At 47.9% G+C, this 23,440-nt stretch overlaps 1 protein-coding gene across 10 annotated transcripts in view; it reads right to left on the reverse strand.

Moving 5' to 3' along the window:
* Window positions 1-23,440, reverse strand: part of CUX1 (cut like homeobox 1) — a 363,575-nt gene that overhangs the window by 287,855 nt on the left and 52,280 nt on the right. The gene's annotated exons all lie outside the window — the stretch shown is intronic.

Here is a 23,440-nt window from a genome sequence, read left to right on the forward strand (position 1 = left end):
GTTAATCATGTTACTTGTTGGGCTTCCAATCAACAGTAGGTTCTGAGTAGTTAAGTTTTGGGGGGAGTCAAAAGTTATATGCATAATTTTTTTGACTATGCCAGGGGTCAGCACCCCTAACCTTCACTGTTCAAGGGACAAGTGTACATCTTTTGACTATGTGAGCCATGCGCGTGTAATTACCTAATTGGAAAAACTGTACTATATGTTAATTTCTTAAATCCTGCTAACGTGAATACAGATTTACATACAGAAATATATCTTACATCATGTATCCCATACATGCGTGTTCATGGTCTCTATGTCCACCTGCCCAGGAGCAAAGGCCTGGAATAGATGACCTCTTGACTCGCTCTGGTAATTCAAAAAGTGAGGCTAGCCCGTCCTTTGTCAAAACAACAGCTGTTTCTTGCACAACGCGCTGCGCGCTGGCCAGTCTCCCAGCTGATGAACAAGGAGGCGGCGGCCAGTTACAGAAAACACCACTCACCCAGGCCAGAACTTTCCCAGGGAAGGGCAGAGGAGGGCGTCCCCTCAAAACAATTTAGAAATATTGTCCCGCTGGAAACATCTCTGAGTCCTAGGTCCGAAGTGACGGGGAGTCGGCAGGGCTGGCAGCAAACCCGCAGGCTCTGAACACACAGGCACTTCCAACTAGGCCAAAAGGGGTGGGAATTGTGCTGGGAAAGTGTCTTACAAGAACAGGCACCTGGATGCAGGAACTGCAATCAATTTTTGTTCAGAGTCATCAAGTGATGACCAATGCCAGGAGGTGACGAGGTCCAGAGCAAGACTAGTCAGTGGCTTCAGAGCCGAGTCTCCCCGTGCATAGGTACACTGCTTCTAGTGAGACCCAGGGGCTGCCAAAGATTTGGGGACGCCTGAAATCCCACTTTCTTCACCGATCAGAATTTCTGGGACACTTTTCCTCCATTTTTTGACAGATCCTCAAAAGGCAAAGCTCCTAACATTTTAACTTTCTCTCCTAACATTTTAACTTTCTCTCTGCCTGAACTCCAGACTCAACCAAGTGTTGAAGACATATGAAAACACAGAAAATAAAAAGTGACAATAATTGCCTGTTTAAGAAGGAAATTCTCCTAAGGAAAACGAAGCTTAAGCACGTCAATGATCAGTTTGAAACTGCTCACCTCAGGACGCCTGGGTGGCTCAGTGGTTGAGCATCTGCCTTTGGCTCAGGGCGTGATCCCGGGATCCAGGATCGAGTTCCATATCGGGCTCCTGGCGGGGAGCTTGCTTCTCCCTCTGCCTGTGTCTCTGCCTCTGCCTCTGCCTCTCTCTCTCTCTCTCTCTCTCTCTCCTCTCTCTCTCTCTCTCATGAATAAATAAATAAAATATTAAAAAAAAAAAAAAAGAAAAGAAACTGCTCACCTTTAGAGTATGTGTGTCAGCTGTTTTGTACTGATGTGGGGATACCTGTGGAGTGTCTGTGAGGCTCCTTCCCTAAAGCCCCCAGGCCAGGCCTGCCTCACCTCCCTGCTCCTTCTCCCCCAGCACCCTTGGGCTGGCCAGAAATGTACCTGGCCAACTGCTTCAGCAAAGCAAGGAAAGTATTCTCTACTTATTGTCTGTAACCTTAAACCAAAGAGTGAGTTCATCTGGTGTTTCTTTCAGGCTTACCTGTCAAACTAATCAAATAGAAAATCTTGAATACGAATTCAAAATGGCTTTATCAGTGAAACCATGAGGACTCAAACAAAATAAGGAAAGGCACCCCCAGTTTCTGTAAAGGGCAGTCCCTGGGGCTTTTTCTGCTTTGTTTCCAACAACAGGGGTCAAGTGGCCAAATGAAGCTGCTCTGGCTGGACAGGGTCGTTCATGTCCACCACCACCCCCCCAAGTGGCCCAAGCCCACCTTCCAGCCTCCTGCCACATCCCCAGCCCAAATGCCCATCCCCTATGCAGGACATCTGAAGACCCTTCAGACAGTGCCCTTGGAAAAGTCTGGCTTGGAATCCGGGCTTCACCTCGGCTGTAACCTGTGTGGTTTTGGTCAAATGACATTCCCTCTCTGGAGATAACTAAGATAAAGCATGTTCAATTTGTGGCATGGGACGTGCTCCATCAAGAGAGTTTTTCTGTACTATCAGAGCCACGCGCTTGACCTCAGGCCTGAACTCCATCTGCCACCCAGGCCAGGGGCGCCAGGGATGTACAGATGAATCAGAAGCTGACTCTGACGTCCAGGTGCCCACAGTCCTGCCGAGGAAGCTGGCAGGCATGACAGGGCACCAGGACAGAAGGGATCCAGCCAGGGGAACAAAAACAGAGGTTTCAAAGGGGAAAACAGAACTTCCAGCAAGACTTCCAAGTTTTCTCAAAAGGTACCTATCTCGGCTGGGGCTTATGAGTGGGTCACCCTTGATCCCCATTATCTTCCTCCTCCTTCCCCTCCTCCCTCTCCTTCCCCAGGGCTCACAGAGTCCCTGGCACAACCCGTGAGGTAAGCGCTGTGGGAGACCAAGAACAGGGCTCAGAGGAACCAGGAGCCTGGTCAGCCCTCTCCCCTGGGGCGGGGGTAGCAGAGACACAGGAGGAACACGCCAACATGGAAATAAGTTCAAATGGAAACATACAGTCCACTTCCCCAAACATGTCCACCAAAAGTGACCAAGATATCTACCATAAGAGGACAGTATGTGTGCTCCACACATTTGCTCCATATACACGAGATGCCTCTAGGAGACTCCACAAGTACAAGGTACGGGTACCACTCCCTATCCTGGGAGAAGAATGGACAAGCAGGCCAGTGGCCAGCAGGGAGGTCCTCTTCCCTTCTTCCCTTCATACCTTTTGAATTCTGAGCACTGACTGTAATGACTTCTGCTAAAAAGTATACATTTATCTTTCCAAATCTTTTTTTTCCCTGTAATGGGAAACAAGCTTTGATAGACAGATAAGGACCACTGACTACCTGCCCCCTCATTCTCAGAATGGTGCTCCCCACAGAGCTGCAGGAAGTGCATTTTGTTCCACTGCTGGGTGTGTGCACTGACAAAGGGTGATATTTAAAGGAGAACCTTGCAGAACACACGAAGAGAACACTACCACTTTTGCTTACTTTCTAAGTTTAGGTAGAGGACTGAGGCTGACCCCACGTGTCCCAAGTGCCCTTTGCAGACATCTGGTCCTCACTCATCACTTTCCCGCTCATGATCCTTGATTTCACCACAAGTCCCACCAAGGTCTGGGTCACAGCTACAGTAGTCATGTAATGGCAGCTGGGGGCCAGCAGTGAGTACTCCCACTCGGGAAGCAGTACTTGCCACAGAGTGAGATGGAACTCCAGCAGAGACCCCACCCACTGAGGGGCAGTGGATGAACTGAATGAGAAAAACAGCACAGCTAAAGGCAGGAAAGCCGGGATCCTGGAGTTGTACGGGAGCTGCAGGAGTGCAGCTTGATGCAAGATTTAGACACCCAGCATTCCCTGGGGGTTTCAATTAGCACAGAGCAGGGGGAGCTGTAAGGACAGCCAGGACATGCAAACACCTTCTACAAGAGGCAAGAGGGAAGACATGCCATGGCACGGCCCAGATCTGAGCTTGTTCACTCCCTGCTCAGAGCCTCCAATGGCTTCCTAGGGGGCCTCAGATGACAGGGCACAATGGCCTTCCTCTGCTGTCCCCAGGGGTTGGGTCCACTCCTTGTCCTCGAACTTTCAGCACCAGCTGTTCCCTCTGCTTGGAGGCCTGTCCCTGTTCCCCTCCATCAAACCATCAGATCAACTGAATACCACTTCCCCGACCCCATCCCCTTCTACCCCCACCCTGGAAGAGACTGTAAGGTGAGTGCGCCCAGCTCCCTGAACCGTGCCTTGTGGCAGCGACCCCAGTTTGCAATTCCATATTCACGGACAAGTGTGTGAGTTCAGTGTGTCTCCCCATGGGCTGGAAGTTCAAAGGGCCTGCCTTTTGCTTGCCTCAGAATTCCCACGTCAGCACGTCACACGGTGCTGGGGCACATCATACGTAGGCAGTCAATATTTGCTAAATGAAAGAATAAGCTTAAAAAAAGAAGAAAGAAAAAAAAAGAAAAAGAAAGGCAAAATATACCAGGAGAGAGGACAAATTTAACAACTCTGCAAGGCTTCCAGTTGGAAAGAGAGATGGCTGCAAGCACAGAGGCCCTGAGTGGCAGAGAATGTTCTAGAACAGTTCAGGAGACTGTGGGGGCTGAGGGGGTGGAGGGGGGTCAGGCTGACAGAGTCGGCAGCTTCTTGAAAGGCAAGATGGATGGGAAAGGATGCAGGGAGGCCTGGAGGAGACCCACACTCCCCTCTTGCTCAGCCTCCAAGGATCCTGGGTCGAGCCCTAGAATAGTACCATCTTATAAGAATCAGGATCATTTGCCCAAGAGGGCCTCCTCCCTGCTGGAGCCACTCTGGCAAGCTCTCATAGCAGCCCAGGAAGCAACTTTCATCAGAGCTCCAGCCGAAGAATGCGGAACGGGCACACAGGGGTGGGGAAAGTCTATCCTGACAGTACTTCGGGGGTAAACAGGCAGCAGCAAAAGCATACACGGGCTTCTCTGTGGAGGCTCTTCCCCTGACTGTGAAACGGGCCCCCAGAAGGGGACTCCAGGAGGGATTCTGGGAGGGAGTGCTCTTCTCAGGGCAGGGAAAGCACTCTCTGGGAGCACCATGTACAGAGCCCAGCTCCTGGCAGGGGCTCAGTAAACGCCAGCCAGGGAGGAACGTGAGCTCTCTCAGTTAAGCACAACCAGCGGCTCTCTGACTCCAGGAAAAAAGAAGGGGGCATGGGAACAAGTAAGGGACTGCCTATAGTTCAGGTTTCTAGCTCCCCGGGGTCTGGGTCAGAAATGCTGTGTGCTCCAGCCCTTGCTGAGGTCTCCAGGCAATGCAGTTCATTTTCTCCCACCTTGGAGATCAGAGTCCAAGGAGCAGGACACAGCCTCCTGGCCAGATCCCCAGAGCACATGGCTAGACTCCCAGCACAAGGGTGGGCCCTGCTGTCCAGCACCCCCGGAGAAAGACAGAATCTCTGAGGCTGGGGATGGGGAGGAGGTGCCCGTGGGGCAGGGTGCTGGGGGACTGGTGTGCATATGGACCTGCCGGCTCTGCGACCAGCCGAGCTCTCTAACCTGAAGTGGGGACACTGATACACATCTCACGGGGCTGTCATGAGGATTAAACAGGATAAAATACCCACTACAATGACTATGGTAGTTTCTCCTCTCTCCCGATTCAAGCGGATCCCACCTCATATAAAGATTATTCCCTTGTGCTCCTTTCACTCTGAAGATGGTATCGGTCATTTACTTTTATTTATGTGTGTATGTATGTATGTATTGGTTGTTTAATACATACTCAATATTTCCCCAGTTCTGGGACGTGACCTGGGATTAATTCCTAATCTAGGAAATTCAAAAAACTTGCTGTCTGTTGCAGCTCTGGCTGAAGGCTACACCCCCGGGGACAGCGGGGATGGGAGAGAACCGAGGTGCGGCCAAGATGCCTCAGTGTCTACTTTTAAGCAGAATTTTGAATCAAGTGAAAGCGTTACTGGCTCAGAAAATAAAAAGTGCATAAAAAACAAATACGTCGGCCTAACAAAGGCTGTGAGTACAAAAGTTCTCAAACCAACCTTTTTCGTGAACTCCTCGGGATCGAGAAATTTCAACAGAGAACCAAGAGTTTGTTTTTTTGTTGTTTTGCACCCCATTGCAAACCCACTAGGCAAAGACAAAAATGCCAGATGTATCCAACAAGCACGGCGCTACATAGAATACTTGCCAGACTCTCATTTAAACAGTGAGACGTGAGAGACGGCGTCTCGGTGATGCATAATGAAACATAGATGGATCTGAGCACCGGCGGTGGGGAGGAGGCCCGCGGGGCCGGCGCTGGTTGCAGAGAAGATGGAGGGACACCTTCCACCCGAACAAGGAGGTTCTGCTTTACACATTGACCAAGCCAGGGGAAACTGCGGATATCTGCCCAGTTTTGAGCTATAAAAATGCCTGTTTCCTAAGTAGCCTTCTTTACCGCTCCTCTCTTTGGCTGTATCACGAAACAAAACTAAATTCTGCCCACCCACCTTCACTTTTTAGACACACATGGCCCCAAATGGCAGGAGAGCTTGCCCCCTCTCTTCTTGGACTTCTCCAGAGAGCCCAAGGAAGCCTCCTTCCTCCTCTCCCAGCCCTTCCACCTTGTTCTTGTTGTCTCGTTATCTCTTTTCTTAGGCTCACTACTGCTTTTTCCCGGGGCTTGTTCCGAGGGCCTCCTCGGCTGAGTGCCTTCATCTTCTGCCTCCTCTGAGGTCCCCCAGGCCACAGCACTGGGGACCAAGGAGTGCTGCTGAGGTCCCACCTATTGGCACCCTCCCCCCCAACATGTGGGCCTCGGAATGATTTTGAAAGAGATGCAGCCACAGGAGCTTTGCTAATCCCATGTCACAGATGAGGAGACTGAGGCTGGGCAAGTAAGTGACTCGCCCAGGCTAAAAAATGCCTAGGAAATAGCTCCCTCAACTCCCTGACTTCTGTTGTTCTTCCTACACTTAGTACACATCAGGAGGCGTATTTTAAAACCAAGTGAGACCTTGTCACGATTTTACAACACCCACGGAGGTTTGGCCTGGGGGTTTATTGTCTAGTTCGAGGGTACTGCCCCACTGCTCTGGCTGCCGGACAGGAGATTGGGTGGGTGTCAGAGCAGACACCCCGAGCCCCCCATAACTGCATTTGGAATACAGAGAGATCTTTAGCAGGCGGGCCTGTCAACCAAGTAATTGGACCCAGGGACCAATTAATTGAAGGAGGGGGGTGAGTGGGAACTGCCCTATCCACAGCAGCCACTAGCCACATGTGCCTACGTCCACTGAAATTAGAGATTCAGTTTCTCCATTGCAGTAGCCACATTTCGAGGGCCAGAGGCAACTACACTTGATGACACAAGAACCATTCCATCAATGCATTACACAGTGCTGGTCTAGAAGGACTCTCTGGGTTCTGAGGGGGATGCTATTCACTGTTACAAAACTGACATTTAACGGACTAATGAAACTGACGGATAGCTGGTGGGATTTGCCCCAAGTGCACCACAAAAGGGTCAGGGGTCGACCTGAGATCTGAATCCAGACTTGGAAGACCATCTCCATGGAAGCTGAAGCTCTCTGCAGTAAACCACGTGGGGGCCCCTTCCCCAAGCCCCAGCTTAATACAGTTGACTTTCTCCAGCAAGTAGGAGGGAAGGTCACAGGCTAAAAATGAAGCAGGGACAGGAAAAACGTGTTTTAATCTCAAAAAATAATTACGCCGCTGCCAGAAGGAATAACTCTGATCTCATCTATGCTGGTAAACGTTTTCCTCCTAAAGTATTTGTTTCAGAAATAAAGCCTTTAATTTGAATGCTTTAGGAGCCAAAATTTCTGTCTGTTGAAAATATTTGTTTCTATTGTTTGGCAGGAATCAATTTGTTAGGGCACCAGCCACTCTGGCAACGGTTCCCTTCCACTTCTCTGGGAAAATGCTTGGCGGCAAAGCCATCCACCACCCTGCAGCTCTCATTCTCTCTCTCTCTCTCTCTCTGTTTGGGCTATCCTGGCCACAAACATCTGCAGGCAGACACAGGCTGTGCATCAAGCCAACCAGCTAGTGCTTGTGTGCTGGGATGGAGTTGCTTTGAGGGTTATTAGGAGAATACGACTGGGCTTGGTAAAGAATCAGCTGAATTCGATGATCAAAATCAGAGCCCATTTCATTTAATTATTTTGTGAGTAGAAGAGGACTTGTCACCCAATAGTAGGTGATTTTTCCACACTGCCCTGTCTTTTATGACACAGATGAGGTCTAGGAAGCAAGCAGCTGGAGAATTTCCAGGTGACCAGGCTCCATCCTGGCTACAATAACTAGGTCACCAAGACACCCTGAGCCTTGGTTTACTCATCTGTAAAATATACCACCTACCCTGGCTCACAGGATTGCTCGAAAACTGCATCGCAGAAAAGAATAAGAAAATCTCTTATAAGCTGAAAAGGTTCCACAAAAAATGGTAGCTCTTACTCTCTTCTGCAAGGGTAAAGTATCCTCCAACTTCCTCACTTGAGCCTTTTTTGTATGCTATGGGGGTGGAGGGGGGGGCGCTGAAGAGACAGATCATGAAAGTTAAAAGCTATCACAGTTATAGGTGAAGTGCTAATAACTTCATTTTGAAACTGTCAGGTTGGGTTTTTTTTAAATCACAGCTGTGGCTTGCACTAGAACTCTACCTGTAGCTGTGCTCCCTTCTCACATTTTAATTAGCAAATAAAACTCCCAAAAAGCTCTCAAAATGTTTTTTGCCTGGAATTTAGAAGGAAAAGTTACAAGATGCCAAAGCAGCTCCCAGGGAAAACCAAACCAGTAAGAGGCATCTATCAACAACGCAGAGCAGCATCACTGGAGCTGCATATGTCAGGCCAAGAGATGCCACCTCAGAGCCAGCTTTGATTTTATTTTTGCAGTTAATTTTCAAGATTTTTGGTGCCATGTTCAGCGAGCAAGGTTTATAACATCCCACCATTGGCTGAGAGCTACTGCCAGCCAGATGGCCCAGCAGAATGACACTCGTATGGCAGAGAATGTGAATGTCGCTTGTGATTCCTACACTCTTTCCTGGCACCAGTGCTGCTGGCCACTGTCAGGAAATCTGGGTGCTGGGCACCAACAGGTGACACGACACAAGGGCTCCCAGTGCCTAGGGCAGAAATGTATGTGACTTTAAGGAGGCCATTTAAATCCTCAGAGTTTCACCTCTAGCTGTGCTAGAGGTATGGGATACCCAGAGAAGAAAAAGAGCTGCTCCATGTACTGCCCTGGAAGTGCTGCCACCAGTCTGCACACTGGAATGATGACTCCGGTCATCAGCTGCACTTCATCCTGTCCAGGGAACCTTCTGGAAAATAGCTGAAGAGAGGCTTTAACTCAGACTTTATAAAGCCAGCTAAAGAGCTTTTGCTAACTATCTAACACACACAATTGATAAGCACAATTACAACAAACTACTAGTAACTATACTATACAGTGGGGTTCTGATACCCAAAAGCAGCACGCTTAGTTAGCCAGGGCAGCTCCCAATGCCCTCCCAACTCTGAACAGTCCCCTCCTCCATCCCACAGCTTGACTCCATGGTCTCCTCAAGGCCACATGGGGTGCAAGGGAATGGTTCTTTTAAGATTTATTTTAGGGGGGCATGAGCAGGGAGAAGAGGGAATCCCAAGCAGATTCCTGCAGAGCAGGGAGCCCGAAATGGGACTCGATCCCAGGACCCCAAGATCATGACCTGAATCAAAACTAAGAGTCAGACGCTTAACCAACCAAGCTACCCAGGAGCCCCAGGAATGGCTCTTAAGGCAGGAAGTTAATGCCAATTACAAAGCATTCTGATCTCTCTGTAACCGTTCCAAGTTCAGGTTCTCGGCACCTGTTTTTCCCTGATTCCATGTGTCATTTCTTAATTGCACAGACACCACTTGTTTCGGCCTTTGGAATGACATTTCCCTGTACCTGTACCCCCATGCTCCTGGTTCTCTCTATGGGTTGTGCCTCTTGTGACTTCTCGAGGGACAAAGGGGACAACAGGGTTCTAGTTTGGGGACAAATGGCAGCTCCCAGTAAAGTGTGATCTAGAAAAGGACACATCCAACCCCACTGGCCCTCTCAGTGATATCAGCCAAAGGCCCAGACACCAGGACAACGCCAGGAAGACAGACACCAGAAAGCAGCTCTGCCCAAGTGGCCCCACTTACACTCTCTGGCAATTTCTCTGCCCATGACACTGCATCACAGGCAGAAGGCCACAGGCAGTGATGTACCAGCAGCAGCCAGGGTCCTTCCGTGCCAGTAAATACTTGATTCTGCTAAGCTAATGTAAATACAAAGGAAATAATGCCACAGATCCACAATGATAATCAAGATCTTCAATGATCACAAGCAAAATCAATTATATTCTGTATACTCTACTAATTCTTTGGAAAGCACAGCAACATATTCATTTTATCAAGATTTGCAATAAGAGCTGAGACAAAAGAGGATTTGCTGGTTTACCACTAACCTACTCCCATCCCTAAGGGCCTGCTTAGTGGGTTTCACAGGGTGACTATACACCTGTATTGTACTTAAACTGTTACATATCACCAAGCACAAAAACCCAGCACATCTGGCTGCAGGGGAAAGGCCTGGCCTGGGGGAGGTCCAATGGGATCCAACGGGAAGAACCCACCTGTATCTGAAAGACTCTGAGAAGAAAGGCTACGACCAGTTTCAGGGACAGCTAGATCGAGTTCACACACTTACGTGAGACAAGGGCCACAGGAAACCCAAGGCTTCACTCCCAGGGTACACTACATAGCCCAAATGCTCCAGGAAACTGCTATCCTCCCACCCAGGCACTTGGTCAACCAACTACCCACTCATCAGATGAGTTCCCAAGCTCTTTGCAGGAAAGACCGGGCACAAAAGGGCCAACACACTGCCCTGGTGCACCGACTGGACTATGTAAGGCAGGCAGATCGCTGCAGAACAGGGTCCCTGACAGCCTGGGAGCTGAGAGGGAGAGAAGTGACTTCCTGGTGGCAGGATCTAAGGTGGCCTTGAGGAATGGGGCTGACTTTGGAAGAGGATTCCAGGAGGCCTAGAGTGGGCAGAGGCAAGAAAAACAGCTGTATCTAGTGTTCAAGGACCCACATTTCATGTCCCTCGTTGTACTAAGCACCACTGTGATTCTACAACGTGTTCATTATAGCCCTTCCACCCATGCACGAGGACACCATGGTAAAGGTCACCTGACTAAGAAGAGCGGGGCAGCGAGATCGTCCCAAAAAGTGCAACAGGCTTGGGGCTGACATGGGGACGCTGGGCTCTGAGGGCACCGAGGGTATGGACTCTAGGGCTCCTTCCTCTTGTAAAGTTCCATGATGGGGTCAATCGGGGGCAGGGGTGGTGCCCTCATGTTGTTGGCACCGGGTCCACTTTGAGAAAAGAACAAGTCTGGTGGGGGTTTGAGGGCCAAAGCCCTCTGTTATTTACTGGGTCACTAAGAAAGGTAGGAGGTGGATCTAGAACAGACTAGGGGCACCTCACCAGGCCCCGAATGTGTGTCTGACTCTGTGCTGAGTCAGTATGTTGCTGCTTCTCCAGGCTATTAGTGATCAAGGCAGTTCTTTGGAAAGATCCACGAGGAGAAACGAACTGGCGCAGGGGTTGGGGGCGCCCAAGAGCAGGCCCTGCAGTTCAGCCAAGGGGCCATGAGCCACAGGGCAGGGTCGCGGAGGGCGAAAGACATCCAGCCCCCAATGCTTGTGGAGCAGACACCCAGTGAAGTCTGCGATGAGACCAAGAAAAAAAAAAAAAAAAAAGAAGAAGAAACAAGCACTATCTCTCAATTAATCCTGAATCAGCTTCAGTGGATAAAGTAAATACAGGAAGCAGTCCCAAGAAGAGAAAATAGGATATACTAAAATGGAATTAGGAGCCTTGCACTGAAGAGCCCTGGAGACTTGGCCCGGCCCAGCTGCTGCCAGCTTATGCTTATGTACCCACTCCCAACACCCTCCCCCAAACCCAGCTTTAAATGCTCATGGGGGTCCCAGAGCCAATCAGCATTGGACCTGTCAAATCTGACTGCTGGAATAAAAATGGAAAGGCCGAGTGGCAGCCGTAACATGGAATTTCCTTGTTTTTATTAGTTTAAGGCTCTTAAAGAGTAACTTTTACATTGGGGAAAACTTTTCAAATATGTACTACTTGAAACTTAGATCCAGTTACTTCTCACATGTTTTCAATCACTCTGCTTGCCAATTTTACTAGTTATCAAAAGACATTTGTGGTTTAAAGCAGGGGAATGGGCTTCCCCCTCCCAATACATCTGCCCTTCCCGGGGTGACCTCACCCTGCTGGATCCCTATGCCGGCCAGCTGCCAGAGAGGCCTGACGGGCCAGTGTGGAGTGTGCTACTGGATCTCACAGCTGGAGGAGGGGGAAGGATGGCTTATTTTGCAGCACTGGCACTGCAGTGACACCTGGGTATGGATTTTTTTTTTTTAAATAGAAACTGGTAACATCCAGCTTTTTGCATTATTATTGCTACACAGATGTATCCAGGAACACCAGTTGGTAACTCAACTTTCAATGCCTACAGCTAAACCTACAGAGGCCTAGGAATGATAATGAGCTAGTCTTGCTACATGCTGGCTGTTATTCAACACCAAAGCTGGGTGTCCAAAGAATAAAACTGTTCACGATGACCCGTGTGGGGCGGGGGGGGTTAAGATTTTACTTATTTATTTGGCAGAGAGAGCAAGCATGAGGGGTGGGGGAGAGCAGTAGGCAGAAAGAGAGGGAGAAGCAGGCTCCCTGCCAAGCAGGGAACCCAATGCGGGGCTGACCCCAGGACCCCAGCATCATGACCTGAGCTGAAGGCAGATGCTTGACCCACTGAGCCACCAAGGGTGCCCCCCCACCATGTGATCTTTAAACCGTCAAAACTGCATGTACCTCACTCCTTCACTGTTGGAAATCTTCTAATTAACTAAGCACTAATTTCCAAATACTTCATCCAGAGCCCCTTGTTCTGTGCCCGCTATGTTAACTGAACACACCCTGGAGCAGCAACGTTTTCAAGGGTGGCAAACCACAGATGTCTCCTACCAAATGATGTACAGCTCCGTGCTGTCGCCAAGAGGACAGAGATGGGCAGAGGAAGTTCAAAACCTCATTAAGAACTGAATGAGGGATCCCTGGGTGGCGCAGCGGTTTGGCGCCTGCCTTTGGCCCAGGGCGCGATCCTGGAGACCTGGGATCGAATCCCACGTCGGGCTTCCGGTGCATGGAGCCTGCTTCTCCCTCTGCCTATGTCTCTGCCTCTCTCTCTCTCTCTCTGTGACTATCATAAATAAATAAAAATTTTAAAAAAAATTAAAAAAAAAAAAAAAAGAACTGAATGAAACACACGCAGGTGTCCTAAATAGTTCACTTGACAGAAATCCAGAGCAAGGCCTAATAAGACGAGAAGCATGGCTGCAAGGAGGCTGGCTGCCCCTCCTGGGCACTTGGTACTCTACCCTTGGTAGCAGGTGCACGACTTAAAGCCCCTCCACGTGTGCTCAGGGGTCCCCTGGGAAGCCAGGCTGCCTCTTCACAGGGCTTGCTTGCCAGCCTTCTGCACGAAGGACAAATAATACTGACTCCCCATAAGTGGGTATCTGAGGAAGGCAAATGGTACCAGTCTGTACGTTTCTGGTTTGAAGATGTACCTTCCCCATAAACACAAAGAGGCAAACAGACCCTCTAAAGTGGAAAAACTTCAGATGTAGTTTGTTCGGGACAGGCTCCAAATCTCCACCATAAACGTTTATTTTTATCGAGCTGATTTTTTTTTTTTTCATTTGAAACCTGTTAATTCCATGACTGAGAATTTGTCAAGTTTCAGACTGGAATTAATTTTAGCAACCACTTTATACCAAAAATATTAGTAGATGTAGCTGTGTAACTGGCCTGCTTCGCACACTGTCATTGAGAAGTCTGCGTGTTCACATTCCTTTCAGATAGTGTGGTTCACGCCGATAAAGCAGAGTTTTGAGGTTGGTGAGTTCCACCTCCTCCCAAGGAGCACATGGAGCCAGGGAAGCAAGGCTAGCCATCTGCTCGGTTGCCTTTTCTATGCAAAGCTGACTATGGCGTTTCTCTGTCCCTTCCCCACTCAGGGTGGGGACTGTCACTGCACATACCCATTTGCCTTCCAACAAATGCAGACGAATTACACACCTATTCAGGGTGGGACACTGTCCCTACAGTGACTGGTGTGTCTTTATTCTCACACCTGCCCACTTGCTGACCCTCTTCTCGACCTTCACCCTCACAAACAACTGTGTTGGCCCAGAAGGCCACTGGCATGAGTTAGAGCAAGCTCCAAGTCAAGAGGTTGTCGGCTATAGTCTTCTCTCCCAAGATAGATATCTTGCTTCATTTTATTGGTGACACAAGAAAATGCAGCCCCTGAATTGGCAGTAACCTGTCTTCACACATATGGCTACCAGTGACACCACCACAATCAGGCAACAGCAATCTCTCTTTTTTTTAAAAAAAGATTTTATTTCTTTATGCATGAGAGACACACAGAGAGAGGCAGAGACATAAGTAGAAGGAGAAGCAGGCTCCCTTCAGGGAGCCTGATACGGGACTTGGTCCCAGGACCCTGGGATCACGACCTGAGCCAAAGGCAGATGCTCAACCACTGAGCCACCCAGGTGCTCCAAGAGTAACCACTTCTGTGCCAATTCTGCCTAAAAACTCAATCTCAGTGATATCCCTTAGAGGGGTCCTCTGACCTCCAGATTACCACAGAGAGACACTCAAGTTCCACTGAGGGGATCCGAATTTCAGGGGCCTCCATCCTTCTTCCCCTAGAATTGTAAGAATATGGGCTCTTCTTCCCACTCAGAGGCTGAGCCCAGCCCTTTCCTGGGGCGGTCACCCAGCGAGGCTTATCGAAACTTCTCCCCATGGTTAAACAAATGTTCTGTGCTATATAGGTGAGAACACCCCCATCACAGCAATTTCAAAGCCTCAAGTTCCTCTTCTCCAAATTTAATCCAAAGCCAACAGCCCCAGTCTCCTCTTCCTGCCATTCCAGTCCTCAAAGAGCAGCCAAAACCCAGGGCCAGACTCACCCCAACTACCAGGCTCCAATGGCTTTCCCATTGGGATCCCCACTGCAGCTTCTAATGGGGTGGCCTCACTGATTAGTTCCACCTTTTCCTGCACATCTCCAGGAAAGGCATTTCTCATGTAACTTCTAAAATGTCCAGCATCTAAAGAAGCTGGAAAGCTGACTGTGGCTCAGCTGGGGATGGGCACTTGGTTCATACGGCTCAGCAAGGCCACCATCTGGGCACTTTGGTGGCCAGCTACTTTTCACGCATGGGCAGTATCAGGACACAGCCTGGGGAAGCACGCTCTTGGGCTATAGGGACCACATTTTAGTTTAACAATCAAACCAAGGTCCTCGTCTTCAGGGCTCTTAGTTCAAGAGACATCCTTCAGGAGCCACAAAATGCTTAAATGCTTTCCCTCCCCAGCAGCACTGTGCCTCATGGTATGATTTAACCATGAGAGTTTTATTTAAGACCAGCACTAAAGCATGCCGTGACTTATGAATCTGAGGGCCTTCAAAAGTCCAAAAATGGCTCTGTACTTGATTCTGTATCACCGAAGCACTTCCAGTCTTTAAAGCCTGGGCCATAATTCATGTAGTGCTACAGAACTGAATGAAATTCTGGTCACACCTTGCATAACTTTCTGTAGCATCAGAATACCTCTAGACTTGTTAGCTAATTAAAACACACACACACACACACACACACACACACACACACACGGCATTTTCCTACCTGGCAACCTCACCATGGTGATGAGGCACCGTACCTGTGCAACCTCTTAAGTGTGCAAACCACAGACATAGGCCCAAACAGCAGCATGGACTTTGGAGCAAAGAATTTGCCATTTATTTACAACATCTCCAAAGCGTTTCAGGCTCTAACTTGAATATATATTTCGCACAGTACCAAAACTTTTAAATATCCACAAGAAGATTTCATTTTTATAGGCAATAAACATTAAATCTAAAGGACTGGAACATAAAAAGTGTTTTAATACCATATAAATCACCTTTCCCTAGACAGACTAAATCTCCGAAGGTTTTAAGGACTGCAATATAAATTTTTATGGCAAATTATCTACATAGAAATTATCTGCATGAGATGCACTTTCATCCCTCTTTCTCATTTACATATAGTACTGACAATCTTTTCCATCCCAACAGCCAATCCAGTTTGGGGACTCAAGTGTACAGAGGGAATACAAGAGCTCAAGCCAGGTGGGGATCTCCCCTTCCTTCTTTCGGCCCATCATCTCCATTTGATGCAACCAGGTCTTGTCCATTCTTCTGCAAAAGTCTCTGGCTAACCCACAGCTCAAATGGGTATAGCTGCCCCAACAACAAAGGGAACATTCGCAGGCCATGCCCCAGACAAGCTTCCTACCAATACCAAGCTTCTCTCGGGCTAGTGGCCAGCCTGCTTGATGTCACTGGAAGCAGTGGTTCTAACTTTCTATGCAAGGCAAGTATGTGGCACATGGTTTTGTTTTCTAGGTGAAGATTTTAAAAGGAATCCCAGTCCAAGTAAAAATCGGAGGACCTTTCCCATCAGAGAGGAAAGAAAATATGATCATGTTCTCAACCAACATTTTATTATATCAGTGAGCTACAGAATTTACGACCTGCCCCGCTTCCCCCCTCCCCCCCCCCCAATACAAGGAGACGGAGTCTTAGTTTCTGGTGACAGAACAAGAAAAAGTAGCAAACATGCCTGCGTTCTGGCCTATCAATCTGAGCCAGCCATCTGAAGAAGGAAAAAGAGGTTTCTGGAAATATTCTCCCTGTTGGTTTTACCCATATAATAAATATTAAAGTTAATTTTTTGCGCCTTTCATCTAGGATAGTTTTAGGCTCTTTAATAGTCTAAAAATTTAAATACAGCTCTCCTTCATAGTCTTGCAGGGCCTAATTAAACAAAAATAGATCTAGCACCACAGAATTCTGCACAAGAAATGAGAAGGAAGAAGCATTTTGGCAAAGGGGCACCAATTTTAACGGACTCTAGCTTGGATGTATAAGCATTAACAACAGACTGATGGGAAGGGAAAGTTTTCAATTAAACAGTCATTTCTCATGAAATAAAACCCACATAGATTTTTAGGCTACATATAACATAGTAATGATGAGTCCATTTCCTCTGGCTCATTACAAAGTTTTCTTGCCAAAGTGGCAATTTCTGCCCTGGACGTCTAAATGAGGGTAATTAGAAGCCTACAGTAAATTTTGAAAAATGGAACCACCAGAAGACACTCTGGATTATGGTACCACTAACACTCTGCTTTGCAAGTGAAGGAGGTAACATTTTCTCTCCAGATTAAAAAACACTTGATGCCAACTAACAGCGGCTTGTGTAATCTTATTTAAAATGTGTTAAAGCATCATACCACTTCACCAAATGGGAGAAAAAGGAGCAATACTAAAGCCTAAAATGAAAAGAATCTGACCAACAAACTGTTTCCAAGGTGTTGTTTTCTCAACAAGTCCACCGTGCTCTGTCTGCCATCCATCAGCTCAGAGCAAGGAAAGGGACAGAACGTGGACAGCCTCACCATTTAAACTTGGGAGAGATGCTCCTGGGATCTGCCTCATTCAATGAGCATCTAGTGAGCCCCTCGCCTCTGGTGTGTCCCTTTGTGGGGAAAAAAGGCTAAAATGGGCACTGCCCCTACTACATGGGGCTTCCAGTCTACGATCTGTGTGAAGCCAAACAAGGCACCCGGCTCTTTAACAGCGGCAGCCACAAGGCCTTTCAAGGACCTCACTTTAACATTTATGGACACTATGCAAATGGAAGACACAACGGGGAAAAAAAATGAGCAGATGTTCTCCATACAGAAATTCAACACCAAAAAAAAAAGAAAGAAAGAAAAGAAAAAAGAAAAAAGAAATTCAACACCTACACCAACTAGTTTAAAACCCAAAATGTCACAATTTCTTTGAATTGACAAGGGAAAATAAAAATGAAGGACTACTGCCCCAAATTTAATATTTGACGCCAACAGCCCCAAATTTGGGATTCAAATGCCACCATCTCCCTGTTCATCCCTGCCCACTGTCTGTGGCACATGGCATGTTCTGTGTGGTCTTCCTGACCTACTAAGCCCAGCTCCTAGAAGACAGAGGTTGTCTTGCTTATCCTTGGACTCCCCACAGCACCTAGTGCAGGTCAGAAGTCCACGCCCATCATTAAGTGATTCTTCCTCCAATCTGCACTCTCTCTGGAGCTCGTTCTCAACAGCCGACTTCCCTGGGTTGGAGTTCTAAATAAATGATTAAACAAAGTGTGTCTACATCTGATAGTTAGTTAAACATCTTTGAGAACAGAGTCACAGGACCTGGAATGATTCTAAAAAGATTCCTCCCATAGGAGAATGTTCAAAACACGATACAAAAACATTTTTAAAAAATAGCAAAAAAAAGTTCTGCTAGGTGATCTAACACTAAGAATTAAGGCATCCTACTTAAGTGACAAAAAAAAAAAAGAGTCGAAAATAAGCAAGTGGCAGCTTAAGCAATGTCAAACCACACTTCAGAAATAAAAAAGATCTCATGCTAACAGGTCAAGTGAGGAAGGACAAAGAATGCAGTAATCACAGCCATGGAGAGGTCTGAGGTTAACCTGGCCAGTTCAGTAAGTATGTAAGGATTTAAAAACTCAAATAAATGCTATTCAGAAAATAGGAAAGTAGATTTGTGTTCTAGCAGTGAGAGAAGATACACAAAGCAGGTTCAAGCTGCTATTTTTCCAGCCAGACTTTATATACATTTCATAAATATGAAGGGACCCTCCATTTTTCCCCATACTAACCCACAGAAGCAGCAACTCAAAATCATAAGGCACGTGCATTGCTCTGATCCTAAGAAATCTAGTGCAGGGCTCTCTGCCAGGTACTCTGTACCCTCCAGCCCTGACTCCTGCCCAGGATAGAAAGGCTCGGCTGTCCAGTCCAGTTGGACCCAAGGCAGGAGGGAGAGGGGGTGGGGGCAAGAGCCCTCTTGCCAGTCTGCTCTGACCCCCAAGCTCTCTTCTCATTTTGGTCACTGTCTGGGATTTTATTACCTCTGAAAGTGAAGTCCTGCCCTTTCTCCAACCAGTGGCCGCTTACCCCACTGTGCCAGTATGGGTTTCCTGCTATAAACCTACACACTCTTTAGGTCTCTGCCAACTTCAGGGCTCCTCATGCCTGTCTGCTAACCTATATCAGGCCGCCCTGGTGCTAAAACTAAAACCTATTCTTCGGTAACCCCATGTTTCCCCTAGCACCCTCTTCTTCCAGTCTTTTCCTGCCACTGGCTTCCCCCCGCCCCCTCAGATCATTTGGGACGCCCCACCACACATCAGAAGAAATGGTTCTGCTTTCAGGACAGCCATGTCTGCTACAAAAGCCCCCATAAAACAATCTAAGCTGAGCAGGGATAGGAAAGCTTGGATCACCAGAAAACAGAGCATCTCACATCACTATTTATTTTAAAGGAGAGTTACGGCATCCTGCATGCAACCAGCAATATGATGTCTACAATTGCAGGGTTCCTTCTAAGAAATTATTTCCCGAACACTTCATGTGCACTGAATGTTTCAGGAAGAGGATGAAGTGGTTACTCAAGTCTATTCTATAAATCCTTTAAAGCTTAAAGTAAACAAACAAAAAAACAAACAAACAAACAAACAAAAAACCCCACTAACAACAATCCAAAAACTAAAGGAGAGGGAAGAATGAAACCCAAAAGCTAACGTGCACCTAAAGACAAAGTTGTGGTACAGAGATAAAGGCACCAGAATTAGAGGAAGGAGGTGCCTCTTCCACACCCATCCTCAGATTCTCTCCTGAGCACTGGTTTCCTAATCTGCAAAATAAGAATGATACCAAGTTTTAGGAGACAAGGTTTTGTGAGAACTTACCTTATTTGGTGAATCTGAATAGCCACATCCTATGAATGAGATCTCTGGGAGAAAAGAAGGACAGAGCCTCATTTGCTCTATCCTCCAGTTTAGGAGGCATGATTTCCACAGTGAAAAGAGATTCAGGAAAAAAAAAAAAAAAAAAAAGAGGTTCAGGCTGACGATACAGATGGGGAGAAGGACAGTATAGAACTAAGTGTCAAATACATTATTTATAAGTAAACAGGAATATAGAGGTGTGTAAATCTGATAGCAAACATGGATTTAGTTTAATAGTCAATGGAATTAAATGAGATGGAGCACAGTACCAGGCAGCAAGGAAAACATGTAAAAATGGTTAGTGAACTTACTGCCCCTCAGTGCATTTTAGCCTGGAGGTCCCTAAATTCAACTATTTTATACATCACAGTTCCTTAGCATTGAATGTGTTCTCCTGGAGTGAGCATCCCATGACTGCTGAGCTGCATGTAAACCAAAAAACACCTAAGAACTGAAAGGGGCTAAGTAAAGTCAAGGTCATTGTCATTGCCAGATGACACCCTGTGTAATTTCAGTTTTTCAATCCCTGGGTAAGTAAGTAAGTAAGAATGTAAGTAAGTAAGTAAGTAAGTAAGTAAGAAGTAAGTAAGTAAGAAGTAAGTAAGAAATGCCACTGGAGAACGAATCCTGGAGGAAGACGCAGTTTTAGTGGCTCATACCCACAGTGGTTGTGGATTCGGCCCTGTCCAATGGCTCCTCCTGGAGGCCCTCTTCAGGGCTAGGAGGCATCCTTGGCGGGGTATTTATGCAGGTGATCCCAGGGCCGATGCCAGTGTCCTAGGTGGCTCTCTCCCTCTTTGTCAACACATAATTCAGAAGGGAACAGGCAGAGGAGAGATGGTGCCAGCACCTCCACCACAATGGTCAGGATCTCCCTTCCAGAATCTTCCATTAACGGAGCTCCTTTAAAGCCTCCCTTCCAGCATCCACCAGGCCGGAGGTGACTCCCAGCAGTGCTTGGACCCCATTCACAGGAACGTCTATTCTCGGGCAGAGCTGCTTTCCCAGATCAATGCTTGGGACGGGGTGGGGGATGCACTGTAGCTGAGTCCTGAGGGGTCCTTTTGTCACAATGGAGCAGCATTAAACCTGGCAGGCCAGAAAACATGTGAGTTCTCAGGCTGCCTCCAAATCGCAACGAAGCAAATGTGACCCAGAGCCAGTGGGGGGAAAGGGATAAGAGTGGCCGTGTGGGGCCTCCGACAAAGGCCAGAGCCCATCTGACACCACCTCTTTACCCCGGCGCTGTATTCTCAGGGACAAAATCTAACTTCAGCCAGGCTGGGGTGGATACAAAAGAACAGGACTTTACAAATATGCGGTGCCTGAGGTGACCCTCACAGGGGACTGTAAGTTTTCAGTGGGCGGGGAGGGGGCGGGACCTGTTGAGACCCCCTCCTACCGAATGTACTGAGTGAACAGAAAAGTCAGCAGCACGAAAGGCCAGCACCCCTTTCAAGAAGTCCCAGCAGGCACTGAGGCTAGGACTGACACAAGGCCAGGCTTGCCGCGGCACAGATATTCAGATCTATCAGGAGACAGGAGAGGCCTGGGGAACTTCACCTGCCATTCCCAGAATGTCTTCCTGGGGGACAAGGGGGGGACAAGGGGGGGCACACAGGGACCCTGGAGCCAGAACTGCCACCTGCGCCTCCCTTTCCTCCTCGTGAGGACTGACCGAGTTGGAAGATATGAAGAGCTCAGAACAGTACCCAGCACGCAGAGGAAATATTCCATAAGCGTAAACTGTCCTTATTCTTGGAGCCAGCAATCTCATCAGAAAGAGCCAGGCAAAATATCCTTGGAAAACACAGATTATCTACTGGCTAATTCACAAGATGCAAAGAGGAAATCTGGACAGCACTGAGCCGAGGCTTGAAGGACATGGGAACTCCGGGGTCCTGGCTGGCTTTCCTCTTCCTCTCTGGCCCGCAGAAGGAATGCCTCTCCCATGGCGTCCACCCGAAGACCTCTAGACCCTTCTACTGACTGTCACCATTGACTAGGCACTCTCATCTCTGCCCAACCACCATGCTGGGGGATGTGGGCACTCGCCTCATGCCCCCTTCTGGCCGGAAACCCTCCCTGAGCAGGGTACCCCTGTACCTGAACCTATTGATGTTCCTCGGGAGACCGGAAGATTTCTCCCCACCTCCAGCCAAAGGAAACAGACCTCAAAACGTTGGCCACATGAAAGGCTTGTGTGTAAAAATAATTCAGTTCAACAAATATTTCCGCTACATGCAAATCACAGAACCAGGAGCTATGGAAGGCACACAGAGACAGAAGATGAAGCTGGTGCTTCAAATGCTGAAACCCAGCAAGGAAGTGAAGAGACCAGGGTGGGGGGAATGCTCCAGAGAAGAGCCTTCTGCAGCTCTGGCACCACCACAAGTAGGCAGAAGTGGAGCCCAGGATTCCAGAAGGCAAGGGGGGAAACAGCTTCAAATCACTGAAGATCTCATTAGAACAAATCCCCTGTTTATCCAACATCTGTGGTGTCACTGTGTAAATATCCATTAAAGTGCCAAATCAAGTATTAAGCACTTCTGTGCTAAAGTCAATGTTCTATAATGCACAGGACTTTGCAAAAAGAAGGGGGAGAAAAGGACATTAAACAGACTTAACTGTAATCCATGAAATTGACAATCACGTGCGTCTCTGTCTCAAAGCCCCGCCTATTAGCTTCTGCACTCTACAGGAAGCCTGCTTCCCCAGGTACTTTGCACGGGATCCTGGGCGGATGGCAGGTGCAATACTCACCTGCCCTGGGGAGGGGAGGGATTTAAACAATCACCTGTCCAAAACTGCACCAGGTCTCCCAGATGAGCAGCCCCCCCACCCCAGTACCCCTCTCCCCCACCCCAAGCACAATGCCTTCCCCACCCAGTCTACAAACTGGCACTGTGGCAATTACTAGAGAGAAAAAAGCATGTATCAAATCGTAGGAGAAGAAGAGCAAGGAGTTCTAGAATCAGATTCTTTCTGAGAAGCCATCAAGAGGACTTCTTAACTACAGATAAGACAAGAAATCTCAAGGTCTGTGGCGGGGGACTCCATCTCCCTGAATTTCTCAAGAGCATCTGGCACGCTGTGGGGGCTCTCTAACATGGGCTAATAAAAGCACAACAATAAACAGAAGTAGCCTTCTGAACTAAAGCCAACTTTGTCTGCATGTACATATTATAGAAATCTCATGCAAGCCAACAATTTCTATATTATGCTAGTTTCATCCCAATATAATTTCAATAGCTCTATTGTAAACAGAAGTTACTGGCAGGGTTCTGATTAAAAAGATGGCAACATTCCGCATTCAGACCGTGTGACAGACTCGCCCCATAATATAAATAACTTGATTAAAAAAAAATCAGGGTGATGAGAACCACTCCTACACACAAAAAACCGGTGAGATATGAAGATTAAATGAACCACTATCCCCTTCAGAGCCAAAAATTTTTAAAAACTGAGCCTTGTAAGGTTGAGGCTGGGAATCAGTAACGGATCTGGATTCTCTAGTCCTCATTTCCAGTGACTCAGGGCTCTGCATACATTACATGACAAAGGGGACACACCACCACACAGAGGTGCTGTTTCTTAGAATATACAGAAACATGGGGCTTTCCAGAAGCCTGCAAAGGTTTATTCCTGATTCTCAAATCCCAGGACAACCTAAGGTGGGGGAGTCCAGGCCTCCAGACACTCTGGAGGTCACCAGGTCATCCTGATGAAAGGGCAATCCTGATCGCAGAGCCTGGCTGGGAGCAGGGACCGTGTGTACACTCCTGTGTTGGGTCCTCCAGACACATGCACATTAGCGGCTC

This window comes from Vulpes vulpes, chromosome 3 (assembly GCF_048418805.1).
Source record: "Vulpes vulpes isolate BD-2025 chromosome 3, VulVul3, whole genome shotgun sequence".
NCBI classification, from domain to species: domain Eukaryota; kingdom Metazoa; phylum Chordata; class Mammalia; order Carnivora; family Canidae; genus Vulpes; species Vulpes vulpes.